At 41.3% G+C, this 13,478-nt stretch overlaps 1 long non-coding RNA gene across 1 annotated transcript; it reads right to left on the reverse strand.

The window, feature by feature from the left end:
• Positions 1–590: 590 nt before the first annotated feature.
• LOC123173001 (uncharacterized) lies at positions 591–7,562 on the reverse strand. Its single transcript, XR_006485802.1, has 6 exons — positions 6,306–7,562; positions 5,592–5,723; positions 4,954–5,250; positions 3,869–4,010; positions 1,452–1,626; positions 591–930 (listed from the first exon to the last, which is right to left on the reverse strand). It is a non-coding gene; the product is annotated as an uncharacterized lncRNA (long non-coding RNA).
• Positions 7,563–13,478: the final 5,916 nt, after the last annotated feature.

Raw genomic sequence — 13,478 nt, forward strand, 5'->3', positions numbered from 1 at the left:
CCTCGACGGTCCTTACCATGAAAATTCATTCTTGCACTCAACCACCATGCCTCCAAGGTATCGGTAGCCGTAGGGCAAGACACATTAATTTACAACTAGATCGGAAGCGCGCCTTAGCACGCGTTGCCCGCCTGAACACCGTGACCCAGCGTGTATAAATAATGTACATCCAAAGAAAATCACGGCATTCTTTCAGTACCAAGGAGTTTAGTATAGAGTGAAAACAGTAGAGATATACCAAAAGCATGGTAATCTGAGTATACTAAGTCAAAATGATAATTAATTTGCAAGCACATGACAAAATTTGTTCCAAGAAGCCAGTGTCAGATAGGACAAATTGTTTGCATCAAGTTTAGTAGAAAGCAAAAATATTCTAGATACCAAAGCCTGAATGTTAGTCTCCAAATTCGAGAACCATACATCATCGACAACATATTATAATTAAAATAGGAGAACTTAACATATATGCCATTTCACAATTTATAAGACATAAACAGAACAAATAGTCCCATATCAAAACTATCAGTACATGACAAAATAAAAGGAGATTCATGTACATATCAGAACTGAGATTCTAAATCCCATGTCTCAGTCATGAAATACATTCTTTATCAGATTTGAAGTACCATAATGGGCTAATAATCACTGTCAATATAGTACATCATGCCTTTCTTTTTCTTCATATGAACTACTGGATTTCTCTATTAAATACTCAAAATTCATATCAATGTCTCGGTCATGAAATATATTCTTTATTAGTTCTCATCGAAACCACTCCATTACTAATTCGATGCAACAGTTTTCTCTTCACTTTTGTCACATTAATGAAGTACTAAAACCCTTATACCTATGTAAGGCTAACTTGCAATGACCAAGACTGCAAGCCAAATGGCAGGCTGGCTGGAGACCCCATCCGGTTCCGGCAGCAACCTGCAAGTCAATACAATGGGAGGAGCAGCGGTATGAGAGAGAGAGAGAGAGAGAGAGAGAGAGAGAGAGAGAGAGAGAGAGAGAGAGAGAGAGATGTGAACCTAGAGCAGCTGCGTGAGTAAAAGGGCGCCCCTCACTAAAGTTTCGCATATATATTAGGTCTAGATAAGATTTTAGAGCATGCAATCCGACAGAGTATGTGTCTTGGCAAGAAGAGAGAAGGAGGTGGAGCACCACAATACATAATTTATTAGACTAAAGAGCAATACAATATCACAATAATTTGAAGGAGCAATTGCATGCCTAAGCATGATCTCAAGAGATTTGACTCTGTACATGTATTTCTCTGATCATTTTTCATCTGAATAATCATGATCTTCAAATTATAAGAGGTCGGTTTGATTATAATGAAATAAATCTGTTGGCAAACGTTGCATGGAAAACAAAAAAAATTATATGCACACGCAAGATCTATGCATGGAGATGCATAGCTACGAGAGGGGGAGAGTGTGTCTACGTACCCTCGTAAACCGTAAGCGGAAGCGTTTATCAACGCGGTTGATGTAGTCGTACACCTTCACGATCCGTTCCGATCAAGAACTAAACGTACGGCACCTTCGCGTTCAGCACACGTTCAGCTCGGTGAGGTCCTTGCCTTCTCGATCCAGCAAAAGGGGCGAAGTAGTACATGAGTTCCTGCAACACGACGGCGTGGTGATGGTTGGTGATGAAGAACAATCTCCGCAGGACTTCACCAAGCACTACAGAAACTAGACGGGGGATAAACTAGAGGGGACGGGGTCGACACACGGCTTGGTGAATCTTGATCTCTCTTGGGTGCTAGCCCTTCCCCTCTATTTATATGTTGAGCTTTGGGGTCGAAACTTGAAGTAAAAGCCTCCTCAAAGTCGGTTTTGCCCGAAAACCAAGAGTCCTTCTCGGACTCCAGGGCTAGACGCCAGGGTTCCCGGCATCTACCCCAACTTCCTTTTGCACTTTTCAAAATCCTCGTGGGCTTTACCCCTTAGCCCAAATAAAGTGTTCTCGTGCCCAAACATTTTGGGAAACATCCGAAACCCCTTCCGATGAATTGCTGAACCTTTCCAGAGATCAAACACTATTACCATGTATATTAATCTTTACCTCCGGACTAATCCGGAGCTCCTCGTCATGCCCGTGATCTCATGCCGAACGCCGAACAACATTCGGTCACCAACATATATAACTCATATAATACTATATCGTCAAGGAACGTTAAGCGTCCGGACCCTACAGGTTCGAGAACTATGTAGACATGATCGAGACGCTTTTCTGGTCAATAACCAATAGCGAGATGCCCATATTGGTTCCTACATATTCTACGAAGATCTATATCGGTCGAACCTTATGACAACATACTTGTCCATCGGTATGTTACTTGCCCGAGATTTTGATCGTCGGTATATTCATACCTAGTTCAATCTCGTTACCGGCAAGTCTCTTTACTCGTTCCGTAACTAACTCCAGAGAAACCTTTCCAATACTCGGAGTGACAAATCTATGCCAACTCAATAAACACCTTTGGAGATACCTATAGAGCATCTTTATGATCACCCAGTTACGTTGTGACATTTGATAGCACACAAGGTATTCCTCCGGTATCCGTGAGTTGCATAATCTCAGTCAAAGGAATATGTATTTGACATGAAGAAAACAATAAGAATAAACTAAACGATCATTATGCTAAGCTAACGGGTGGGTCTTTTCCATCATATCATTCTCCTAATGATGTGATCCCGTTATCAAATGACAACACATGTCTATGGTCAGGAAACTTTAACCATCTTTGATTAACGAGCTAGTCTAGTAGAGGTATACTAGGGACATGGTATTTGTTTATGTATTCACACATGCATTTAAGTTTCTGATCAATACAATTCTAGCATGAATAATAAACCTTTATCATGAAATAAGGAAATATAAAATAACAACTTTATTATTGCCTCTAGGGCATATTTCCTTCAAAATCAACCAGTTATGCAAGTACGATAGTTATCTACAGATAGTCACCTCACGCGAGTCATAAATTTCAGGACAGATACTTACTATATTTTTCTAAGACTGGCATGCATCTTGTTAGAACCAACAAATACATGTATACGCCGACAGCTAGTGCTCCTAGGGGAACTGAAGTATGCTTATGCAGCATCATGAATATCTAAATATATACGTTACTGAATATATACGATGGATTTACTTTGTTTTTCTAGTTGTCCTGGTCAAAAGTTCTAAACCTGACTTATATTCAATAAAAATGCATACACGATGTGATACAGTGTGTTGTGGCAAATACAAATATTTTTTAATCAATCATTTGTACATCTCTGACCTCTATGCTCTAGCAATGATTTCTATGTAATTACTAAGTTCTTAACTTTCTTTTCATTTATAATTAGAACATGGCATTACTTTGATATATCCCCACGTTGACACAGAGATCCTAACAAAATCAGGCACATAAGCCTAAAACAAAACAGTGGTGATTACCTTGAGAATAGACCAATTTGACCCTTGTATCAATCAATGAACCAAATTCTACTCTAGATGGCCACATATTGCCCATTCATAATTTTTATAAGGTGTATTGACCCGGTAACTGACTTTTAGTTCTATTAGGTACTGAGCATTGGTCGATGCAACATCAAAAAGCAAAATTGGTTCCTTAAATAGGAAAGCTTTTTGGAAAATTCACATGGAGAAAGCAAGGAATTTTCCATGCTGCCAAGGTAAAGCATCCGACAACGCAAAAGGGACAACATAATCCAGAACAACAATTGTAAGCCATATTTTTTAATACAGTTGAGCCCAGAAGGGCTATTAAGCTAAGTTAGAAATTGTGTTCAGAAATATAGAGCAAAAAACATTAAAGACTACCAAAGCCAAGGTATAGTCAACCTACCGGATAATTGATCTCAAATTGGTTGTCCAGGAACTGATTTGCATCAGGATGCATGCCGCCTGTCCAGGAAGTGATTTACATCAGGAAGCGCAACCCATAGTGCCTGTGTAAGGCAATGATCCAGCGTCTCTCATAGAAGGAGCTGGTTCAACAGAATGCATCAAAATACAGTGCATAGTAGAATATTTATAGTAATAGTGATTAAGTAAAAAAGCATCAAGATTTGACAGGATAACTGATTTGCACCAAGACTCATTACATTCCAAGAGAATGGCACAGTGGTAGCCCAGGATAATCGATTTGCATAAAGATTCGGAAAAAGCAAGATTTACAATATACTAAAAGCAAGACATAATGATAGCCCAGGATAACCAATCTATTTGATTCTACTATGGTATAGTAATATATTTTATAATAGACCACATATATAGAGAGAGCTTTGATTGAACGCCTTGTCATGTGACTCGCTCAAGCGTGCTATGTAACGACCTATTCAAAAGCAAGGCATAATATGATAGCCCAGGATAAGCAAACTATTTGATTCTACTATGGTATAGTAATATATTTTATAGTAGACCACATATATAAAGAGCTTTGATTGAACGCCTTGTCATGTGACTCGCTCAAGCGTGGCGATATAACGACCTATTCAAGACTCACTGCTAAAATTTTCAGTAAAATCACAGAGTGCTAGAAAAGTATCTAAATCAACAGGCAAACCATGGACCACGCCTGGAAGTGCAGTGAAGTTAGCTTGATCTATGTTGATATTAAGGCTTTGGCTTTGATCCATGTGGCAGACACGATCGACAGCCATGTCAACAACAGTTTTCTGCTTGATCTCCCAAACAGTTAAGGTTCAAAATGATATAAAAAAATTTAGACACATGTGTAAATTGACACCTTGTTGAAACTAAAGCATGGGGTGGTCATATTTCCCACATCTGGGATCTCGGTGATCTTTTGGACAGAGCCATCTTTGTAGATAACATTATTTTTCAGGACAACAGAGCAGATATAAATTTCAGCGATCTCTCAATACGTTTCAAAGGACGTGAAGAAAAATTGCAGAGTAGGGGGCTCACTGCTGTTGTAGGCCTTGCTTGGAGGTGCCGGCGGACGGACGGGCTGTGTTGGCCACCAGATCCGGCGCACGCGCGAGCTCGACGGGGAGCATCGGTGCGAGAGCTTCGATGTCGCGGCAGCTCACCTCTTCTTCGTCCATTTTGTGCCGGTGGCCATGCTTTTTCTGGAGACTAATCATGTGGAACTTAGAGAATAATAAATTATGAACAGACATCTTCAGAGACTAACCTTGGGTCTGGCTGCTTGTCAACAGAAGGATCACTGGAGGTGACTTGGTTAGAAGATGTGCCGCCAACCTGCATACAATGATTTACAAAGAAGGAGATGAGTAAGGTTTGTTTGCTTAGGACTGTGCATCAACCAATCACCTAAAGCAATTTCAATGAATAAAAATTTACATATCCACCAAGAGAAACTTCGCGGTTAGCAAATATGTTGATAATATAACTCTACACCACAAAGAAATCGCCAAGGCATCTAATATTTCTATCTTCAAAGAATGACTATTCAACAAATGCATGTTAGACTCTTAGTAAAGCTCCAAATGAGAATCTCTCAGAATTATTCTGAGATGCCTTATTCAGTTAACGAAACAAAGCATGTTCATCTTAATAAAAAGGCAGGAGAAGCATCATACCACTATCCGTGAATTACGCATAGAACTTGATCTTGGAGGTGGGCTGGGGCTCTTTGGTGCTAGCTCTTCCATTTTTAGATAAAGTTGGTTGTTCTTCTCCGGGTCTCCTGCCATAAACCATGGATGGCCTTTCTACACAAAAAGTATACATATGTATTAAGCATACAGTAGCGGCAGCAGCAGCATACAAAGCTACAAAATATCAAACCTAGAAAAACAAAGTGGTAGGGTAGCAGATGGTGTTTCCAAACTTCAAAGAATTATGTTACGTGACTTGAAATCTTGTACTGTAGTGTCTTTCACCCTTTAGAAGAGAGGACAGAAATGTTTATCAATGTTTCTTACTGAACTATCGTCTTAGATATCTTGTGTTTAAACTTCGCTAATGCAAGAGGCCGACCAAATTATGGTGTATCCAGGATGGATTACTTGTGGTACTAAACAGATAATGGGGTTGTAACTGTTTTGTATATGATACTAACCACATGCTTTGATAGAATCTTCAGAAGCTAGAAAGAAAATAGAATGAGTTTCCCATATATTGGAGGGTCAATCTAACAAAAAAATATAACCGCATTATCAGAGCATTTAATATATTGGAGGATCAGAGTAAGTAGAAAAAAAATAGAATGAGTTTCAGACTGGACTGTACTACTACTTTATCAGAGTCAATTAAATGCCTAGAAGACAAATATATATTCAAATTCACTCCACCTTGAGGCATGAGCTCCAGCAGCAGCAGTTGTACTTCTACAATAAATCAGATCATCTCCTACAAATTTCAACGAAGGCGCATTTTGGGACCTGAAAACATCAGAAAGGACTGGCACTGGCTAGTCAAAGATCAGCAAGTACACATGGATCCATATATCAAACCAATTCAATTCGTCGTTGCCAGTTCACTACCACCGATCGACTAATTTAAGATCAACCAGGAAGCAGCTTATTGATTTGACATGTGGTGCCTTTTTTATGTTTGGCTGAGACCAATATCAAATTGTCCACTCGACAACGACTCAATATCAAACAATGGTCCCATGTTCCAACTACAACCCTGTAAGCAACTTCTGTATACCCTAAGCTGTCTGAACCTGCACCTATCCTTTTCATTATCAGCATTGTGCTGTTGTTGCCTGGAAAACTTAATGATGCAGGAGTGTACAGAACAATACCAGACAGCATCACTACCTAATTTATTAGCCATCCCACTCCAAAGTGATGCACGTCAAATCATGAAAGATGAGATTTATGCTACCTACCCCCCTTGACTGCTCGTAAGTGCTAACTCATACTATGTTCTACAGTTGCAAAGCTGTCCCCATCACTGAAAATAATAAACCAGTGGCCTCTTGATTTCTTAAAAAAATGCGCAACTGAGGTAGAACCAATGTTCCATGTACTCCTAGGTAGTAGATTCCTAATGGGGAAAGTGAGGCCGATGAGCAACTGGAGGAGGGAGCCACGCTTGCACGAGTACCGCAGGGTCAACTTCCGCAGCCCACCCCATGGCGAGAACGGCAAAGATGTTGAGGAGGGCCTGGAGTTGCTGAAGAAGTGGAGCTCGAGGACGAGGAGCGCCCACCCCATGCCGCCTCCATGCCTCCAGATCGAGTGCCGCCTCGTAGTCATCCCACCAGATTGAGGAACAGGGGCTCGATTGAATAGACGGGAAAATAAGGGATTTGTAGGGAGAGGGGGAGCTGCTCGGGGGAGTAGAGCAGCGGGGCGCGGCACGGAGGGGAGCGGTGGCGTCATGGAGCTGCGTGGAGGGCGGCAGCGCGGCCGCGTGGAGCTACAACGAGAGGACGATTGCGGCGGCTCCACATCTCCCATGCTCCTCCTGCCGTGTGCACGTGAGGACGACGGCGACATGGAAGTGGACGATGGGGATCCAGCAAGCTGGGCGACGGAGACGGCAGCGGCGTGGGGAGCAGCTAGGTTTAGGGTTTGGGTGGAGGCGGCGTAGAGGAGGAGCAGGGACACGCGAGTGCAGGAGGAGGTCGCCGCCACAGGAGCGGCCCCATTTTATACCCCAGGACGTGAAATGACGAAGATGCCCTTGCGGGGCACTGATTTTACACGCGGTGGCAGCGCGGTTTGGACACTGTTTCAATCCACAGTGTCGCGTTTTTTATCCAACGGCCGGTGTCATCCCGAGGCGAGATCCGACGGCCGAAATCCAATCAAGCAAGAGATCCAACGGCCAGGAGCTCCAAATCGCTGAGGAGGCTGGGGTTCTCCCAGTATGTATCTTACTTGATTCAGAGAAGCATATGTGCCAAGTTTCTTGCCACGCCACGCATTGGACATTGATATGGTCAACTGCGTCTGCACGAAAATCTAGCATAGGCTATTCTTCTATTTGCACGGAGAACTTCTCGCCGAGAATTATCGGTCAGCTGAGATGTTCTCAAAATGATGATTATGGACTTATGATTCAGCCACCTTTTTGTTCACTAGGTAGAAAGTGCAGCTTGCCGCACCCGACAGCGGTGCTGTCAGGTACACTCATATCCAATCCTGATAATACAGTCAATGGACAACTAATTTTCTGTTAAAAAAACAATCACTCTGTCCAGAAGCAAGACATCACCGAATTCAGCACGATCATAAGAATATAGAAGCTAATAAGAGAACAAACGCTCGTATTGCCTATGACAATAAGTTCAATGCAAAAGAAGCACGCATGCAATCTGTCTCAGCACTAACCATGCATTTGGTATTTCACATAATATGACATAGATCAAAAGCACTAATTAGGAGCATTGAAATTGCATAATTAATTATTAAAATAGCCATGCGACTTGAAAGGAGCACATATGTCAGACTGACAACTTAACAAAGTGTATGAGAGATTTAAATTAATGGTGGTCTCACTTGTTCATAAGATAACTGAAACACACACCACAACTTTCTTCCTATATTATTGGTAGACCTTAAATTCAACTCTAAACCGTTCGACATTCCTCCCTGATAATCTGGTAGGAAAACCCGGCCAATTCGCCACAACAAATAGTCAAATACAACCTAAGGATAATAAACCATAAAAAACAAACATCTTCTCAGTTAAAACTGGTTCACTCTTCTTGCACATGGCTTGAGCATCCACAACTACCTCAGTTCCTCTCCAACCCACCTTTGTAACTACTGCTTCTACAGGTTGATTACATTGGTGTAATTAACATTAGTAAATAAAAATATACTCAAATTGATAGTTTAATTGAAAATTCTACCATGGGAGAATACCTTTCATGGCTGCGGTACCCACTTTAGCTTTGTGTACAACTGTGCGGGAGGCCATTTATAGCAAAACAAGTTCAATTTTGAACCTGTTGGAACAATAGATCTATTGGTTGGAAGCCATTTTTTGATGCAGGTGAGATAGACCAACATCTATATCATTTACAGCTATTTATAAACAAAATAGTTGTAAGGCATGTTTACAGGTCAAACTCATGAATTTTGCTCTCTATGATCTGGCAAAAAACATTAAACATTTTAACTTACTTGAGCATGGATCAAGTATCTAAAAGCTAAAACTATTTATTTTTTCAAGGCAAGTATCTAAAAATGTGGCTCAGGCAAAGAAATAATCCATGCAAACTAAAGGAAAATAAAGAAGGTCATATTCTGAAAGTGGTACACAACACAAGACAAAGATTATATAATAAGCATTGAAGATTTTTCTGGTAGCAAGGGTAGAGGAGAATATCATACTTATTTGATTAAGCTTTAGAGAGGGAGTGGACATTCAATCAGAAATCACCAAATATATCAAATACGGTTTTGGAGGCTTGCCTCGTTCTTATTTTAACAAACTGAAAAGCCGATCCGACGGTTGAGAGTGCCTGAGCGCTGAGAGAGCTCCATTCTCCCCTAGGTTCTTGTTTCTTGATGACTAGTAATACTAATCCACGTGGAAGCAAGCCATAAAGGCACACCCCCCAAGATATGACCAATTTAAGTCCGGTTTGACTTGATTTGTGCTTGCGCAACGCTACCAGCTCCAAATCTGCTATACCTGTTAGCAGATAAATCATTAGGTGACATTATTCCAGTTAATTAATTTTTATGGATTGTTTGTCCAGAATATATCTGTTTTGCTGGTGTGCCTTGTTTTCTGCATGCAGATTACTGCAACCGACATCTCTCGATGATCCGATAAATCTATTAGCAACATTTGTAGACAGTGGCAAGCCCCTCAAATATATAAACATTTGTGCAACAAACAGTATAACCGAAAATCTATCAGCTCGCAGATGTAAACTACTACCTCCATTCCAAAATATAAAACGTTTCGGTATGCTAAAATGGCCTACCAAAACATCTTATATTTTGAAACAGAGGTAGTAGTAAGGTACTAACAAAGCAAACAGATTTTTTCAGTGCTTGACATTAAAAGCTCCACCATGGAACTGGTAAGTGAAGACCACTCAATAGGAATCCAAATTACACAAATAAAAGACAAACATTGCGATTTACATTTCAAAGTTCAAAAAAACTTTGTTGCAACGTGGCTCTGGTTAGTGAAACCATCATCATCATCGAAGAAAACATTTTCTTTTGTATGCATCACAAAAAACGGAGTCACAACAAACATGTAACAGTCGCACTCACCTAAATGAAGTGAAGCATAGACATACATATGCTCCATTCAAATACTTCAATGGCTCCAATCCTGCACATACCGGGGTGAAAATGTCCAAGTCAGCTTACCGCATCACCAATAAGAAACAAACAAAGATTTTGTTCCCAAGAACATGAGTGAAAAAACGATCCCAATTCAAGTGACATTAGAATATCTTGAGTAATTAAAATATCGGCAATAAAGAGGAAGAAAGAGCAGATCATCACTCTCAAAATTCCATGGGCACTTAACATCAAACACTGACATGGTTAGTTGGTTACCATTCACTGCTTTGAAAGAAACCCATCCCAAGCAGATGGTTAGCATCCCATGTCCTGGATCTGCCCCCCATAGCTCGTCCCTTACATATGACTGGATGCTGGCGTTTACACCATGGTTCTTCTCCTAAATTAGAAACTTGTGGGGACAATCAAATCATACTTTTAACGAATGATTCAATTGAACAATAAGCCAGCGTGGAAAGGGGACATCAAACACTGACATGGTTAGTTGCTTACCATTCATGATTCTTTTCAACGGAACTGAATCTCCAAGAAGTCCTAACCCAAGAATAACTAGTAGCGGTTTTTTCTTGAACAATACAACAACACCAGAAAAATAAAAAAGGACCCCGTCTACCATTTCTCTCATAGTGTTGTAGGGGGGATGTTCCAAAATCAGTATGAACGGGCCATGTATATAGAAATTCAATGTTCCATCAACATACTGCGGAATCACCTTAGAGAAAGCATGCTTTTGTGAAAATATTATAATTTGCATGGACCATGCATATCCTATTTAAAGTTCCATTTTACATACTATAGAAGCGCCTTAAAGAAGCATGACAATGCAGCTCAACCCCTCCCAATTCTCAAACAAAAAGAGGAAACACCTTAAAGAAGCATGTCAATGCAGATCAGACCACCCCCAGTTCTCAAACAAAAAGTAAAATGGTTTGCAACTCATTTGCACCATACAAACTTCTTAAGCCGATAGAGAAGTTTAAACTGGCTGCTAGGATGCATACAAGCACACAGGAATAAGCAATGCAACAGATGAAAGAGCTTGTATAAGCAAGTTACTGTACTTACTCATTATCAAGGATAACATTCTCATCCCACAACACCCAAACTTTTCTCTTATTGTATAACCCCTCCTTTTTCTGGTAACCTGGCACTTCTCATTTTGAGCAGGTGTTGCAACCATAAATTTTGAACATGGTGAGGCCAAAAGGCATATCACCATACAACTGTACACCTAGTTTTGGAAAAGCATATCCCACTGTTAGAATGAGATTTTATATTCCTACTTATGTACTTGGATCAGTGTTCTCACTACCTATATGGCTAATGCAATAAGAAAAAAAATCATCTTCAGCAAAAAAAATTGCATGTGCGTGTCCTCTTTTAGCTCAACCATCGTAAGGAGGATTATTCATAACTGGTTACTGGTCATTTTCCTAAAATCTACAACAGCAACAAAAAGCAGATCCACAAACTGTGAGATTTGGGTAACAAACAAACTTAGCAGATGAATGCAAAGGGTGGAAATTTACAACTGCTAGTACTGCAAGGATCATGGTTCATAACTAACAACCTTCCATTTCAAATTTGTTTCCCATTTTTGTACTTCTTCCGTGGCAGCTAACTCAAATTATTCAAGAATTATACCCTATATCCCCGTCCTACTGTCCAGGGCGTTACATAGCATTTTACCGTTTGTATTCTTCATTTGCAAAGCTACTTTGCCATGCCTTGACTTAATTTCAATGCTAGTACTGAAAGCAGCCGAGATATTAATCAATGACCGCAATACCAAAAATTATATTTTGTTTGTCTTGAAAATATTTTGATATTAAAGGACTGTAATTGGTTATGGAAAGTGGAAGAATAAACAAGAAATAAGAAAAGGTGAACTGCAAGCAATTGTAAAAGGAAGCAGAAGTTAAGCGGCCAGATATAGCGCACTGCAATTGTAAACAAGAAATTTAGTTGATTTTTTTGAGCAATTGGCAGTTGACCGCCCATATATTAAGAGGAAAAGAATGTTGGTACAACCTGCATATGACCCCGATGGCCAAGACATGATCAGCCCCAGGCAGAAATGCAAATTAAAGAAAACGAACTAAAAAATTAATCTGCAATTCAAATTAACCACTCTGTAGTTGCTGAAGCTAGTTAAAATTCGAAACAGTTGGCACTACACCAACCCAAATTAGTACCACCAATGACATCTAGTCTTTAATATGTCCATATCCTTCCAACCTAGTACTATTAAGCAACTATAGTGCTACTGTGAATTGAAATTCAGGAATCGTTACAATGTAGAGGCTTTGCTCTTTTAAGGTAGAAGCAAGCAATAGGAAACAAAGAAGCGTGATATATCAGCAGTTCAGCACTAGTAATACCTTGTTATATGGTGGGGCATTTGAGGCCGGTGTTGAAGTGGCGGGCGAGGAACTTGACGGAGATGGAGCCCACCTTGAAGACGAGCTCGTCTCCAACCAGAAGCCTTCCAACCTCTCGGCGCAGCAACAGCCAGCAGGACGGTCGAAGCCTCGACGAACGGTAAAAATGGTGGCTTTTCAGAACCTGCAAATATCTCACGTGAGACCTTAACCAAACCTAAAAGCAACCGAGCAAATCAACCAAGCAACCGAGAAAATCAACCATGACAACTGAGTCACCCAGGCACGCACATGAGAGCCATCGCAGAACGAGACCCTCAAGCTCGGGCATGGCCGCCTCCGTGCTCACCAGCGCGCCATCACGCCCGGATCCGGCGCGCCCCTCAACCCTCGATTTAGAAGCGGTCGAGCAGGAGCAGACGTGGATTCCTCTCCCGGCGCGCGAGCATCTCTTGACGGAGGCACAACTACGGTGGTGCCGCGGATGGATGCACCAGCCCACCTAGGGGTATCCAGATCCCGCTGTTGGTTATTGACCGGAGAACGTCTCGGTCATGTCTGCATGGTTCCCAAACCCGTAGGGTCTACACACTTAAGGTTCGATGACGCTAGGGTTATAGGGAAAGTATGTACGTGGTTACCGAATGTTGTTCGGAGTCCCGGATGAGATCCCGGACGTCACGAGGAGTTCCGGAATGGTCCGGAGGTAAAGATTTATATATGGGAAGTCCTGTTTTGGTCACCGGAAAAGTTTCGGGTGTTATCGGTAATGTACCGGGACCACCGGGAGGGTCCCGGGGGTCCACCAAGTGGGGCCACTAGCCCCAGAAGGCTGCGTGGGCCAAGTGTGGGA

The sequence above is a fragment of the Triticum aestivum genome, unplaced genomic scaffold, assembly GCF_018294505.1.
Source record: "Triticum aestivum cultivar Chinese Spring unplaced genomic scaffold, IWGSC CS RefSeq v2.1 scaffold19435-4, whole genome shotgun sequence".
Classification (NCBI taxonomy): domain Eukaryota; kingdom Viridiplantae; phylum Streptophyta; class Magnoliopsida; order Poales; family Poaceae; genus Triticum; species Triticum aestivum.